The sequence below is a fragment of the Prionailurus bengalensis genome, chromosome B2 (assembly GCF_016509475.1).
Source record: "Prionailurus bengalensis isolate Pbe53 chromosome B2, Fcat_Pben_1.1_paternal_pri, whole genome shotgun sequence".
NCBI lineage: Eukaryota > Metazoa > Chordata > Mammalia > Carnivora > Felidae > Prionailurus > Prionailurus bengalensis.
This window is the reverse complement of record NC_057349.1, coordinates 44,364,534-44,367,633: the sequence shown is the minus strand read 5'-3', so window position 1 is coordinate 44,367,633 and position 3,100 is coordinate 44,364,534.

Below are 3,100 nucleotides of genomic sequence, written 5' to 3'. Positions count from 1 at the left end.
GAAAATGGGGTTGGAAAGAGCACAGGCTTCCTCTGCAATGTGGCTGCACTCCAAGAAGGTATTGGAACTATTGGGACTTTATCAAGATAAAAAGTTTCTGCATAGTGAAGGAAATAATCAACAAAACTAAAAGGTAACCTATGGTATTAGAGAAGATATTTGCAAGTGACATATCTGATACAGGGATAGTATCCAAAATCTGTAAAACAACTTAACAAACTCAACACTCAGGAAATGAATAATCCAATTAAAAAATGGACAGAAGACACGAATAGACATTTTTCCAAAGAAGACATTCAGGTGGCCAACAATATACATGAAAAGATGCTCAACATCACTCATCATTAGGGAAACACAAATAAAAATCACAATGAGATATCACCTCACATCTGTCAAAATGGCTAAAATCAACAACACAAGAAACAACAGGTGTTGACGAGGATGTGGAGAAAGGGGAGCCCTCTTGAACTGTTGGTAAGAATGCAAACTGGTGCAGCCACTCTGGACAACAGTATGGAGATTCCTCAAAAAGTTCAAACTTGAACTACTTTACTATCCAAAAATTTTACTGCTAGGTATTTCCCTGAAGAAAACAAAGGGATACATGCACCCTGATGTTTATAGCAGCATTATCTACAATAGCCAAGATATGGAAATAACCAACTGATGAATGGATAAAGATGTGGGGTGTGTGTGTGTGTGTGTGTGTGTGTGTGTGTGTAATATTACTCAGCCATAAAAAAGAATGAAATCTTGCCATTTGTAATGACATGGGTAGAGATGGAGAGTATTACACTAAATTGAAATATGTCAGTCAGAGAAAGACAAATAGCTTTCCACAAATGTGGAATTTAAGACACAAAACAAATGAGAAAAGGAAAAAGACAGAGAGAGAGAGAGATAAACCAAGAGACTTTTAACTAAAGAGAACAAACGGATGGTTAACCAGAGAGGAGGTAGGTGGGAGGATGGGTTGAATGGACAATGGGGACTAAGGAGGGCACTTGCTGTGATGAGCGCCAGGTGATGTATGAAGTGTGAAATCACTATTTTGTACACCTGAAACTAATATTACACTGTATGTTAACTAACTGGAATTTGAATTAAAACAACAGCAACCACACACACAAAAAAACAAATAGAAATGTCCAAGGGCACGTCTCAGAAATTATTAAGTTCCGTTTCACAGAATTGTTCTGTTATTTAACTCTTCTGTTATTTATACATACATACTCCTACATTTTATTATATGCGTGTCTAGACATGCACACGTTATAAAATATATTTCTTTATATCGAGCCTGGTCAAAAAGTTTGAAAAACACTGTCCTAAGCATAAATATCCATCACTTTGAGAACGCACAGAGCAGGCCATTGGGAATAGGACCCGAAGAAGATAAATTTTGAGAAGCAAGAATCTATAAGAACAATCTGGAGCATAGGCTGCTGCTCAAAGAAAGTTGAAATCAGTAGATTTCGAAGGAGTTTTGGCAAGTGGGAAGGTAGCGACGGGAGAGGACCGAAATTCACCTAAGGGGAGAAGGTAAACACAAAGGTTGTATGTGGTTCATCGGTTATTTTTCTTACTTCCCTAGAAAGCCCCGGAAGGGATCGCTGCTGACACGTAGGCCACGCCTGTGGTAGTCTTTATCCTGTCCCTAATGCCTTTTTTCTCTTCTTGTAGACCAGAGGGCAAAGTGTGGGGGCCTGTCAGGGATGTCAGGACTTGTGTGAGGGTTAAGGCGCACCCAGGAAACCAGGTAAGAGCTGGAAGGCAGGGTCCAACTCTGCGTTTTCTGTGCTGCTCTGGTCAAGCACACTTATTCGAATGGTGGGTTATGGAGGCTAGGAATCCTATTTTTTCGTCGTTTCCTATGGCGACGTGAAAGAATGTTGCGAGCCCATTGCACTCTTCCATTTCTGTCAGTGCTGTCCAATACCACTTTTCAAACATTGTGAGAAAAACCCCACGTAAAATGTGCCACCTTAACCATTTTTAAGTATGTGGTTGCAGTAGTGTTGATTAAGTATATTCACATTGTTATACATCAGATCTCTGGAACTTTCTCATCTGGCAAAACTGAAACTTAGACCCATGAAATAGCAAGTCCCCGTTTCCCCCTCCCCCAAGCCCTTGGCAACTGCCACTCTACTTTCCATTTCTATGAGCTTGACTACTTTAGAAACTTTACACAAGTGGAATCATACAGGATTTGCCTTTTTGCAATTGGCTTCTTTTTCTTAATACAATGCTCTTGAGGTTTACCCATATTGCATCATGGGACAGGATTTCCTTTTATTTCAAGGCTGAATACTATTCTGTGCCTAGTAAAACTTTTGGCAATAGCAGAAATGTTCTGTGTCTACACTGCCTAATATCGGTAGCCGCCGGCTACATGTGGTTATCGAATACCTGAAATGTGGCTGGTGTGACTGAGGTGTTGCATTTTTCATTTCATTTTATTGTAACTAAAATCAAAATTCAGACTGCCACATGTATCCAGTGGCTACTATATTGGACAGAACAATTCTAACTTACGGTGATTTTTTGTTGTTGACACCAAATAACCCGGGTGTAAATGATGAATTTTGTGACCCTGACCATGTGCTGAATTTTGTCTCAATTCTTCTCACATAACCACAAACTTGAGGATAATTTGTTGATAATTACGTCAACTATAAAGAAGGAAATTTGCTGCATTGCTTCATTATTTTATGCTTAAACACTGATTCCATACTATTCCATATATATTCCAATATATATTCCATATATATTAACGCTTCTAAGGATCATTGGTTATTTTAATGCTTGCTTTTACTGATAAAAGGGAAACCGTGAAATATAAAAAGGCTGGATCTTGAATGCATTTAGTCACAAAGTTAAGCAAGTCATAATTTTAAAATAGCCTGTGTTGGGGCACCTGGGTGGCTCAGTCGGTTGAGCGTCCGACTTCGGCTCAGGTCATGATCTCACAGTTCGTGGGTTCGAGCCCCACATCAGGCTCTGTGCCGACCACTTGCTCAGAGCCTGAAGCCTGCTTCAGATTCTGTGTCTCCTACTCTCTCTGCCCCTCCCCCGTTCACGCTTTGTCTCACTGTTT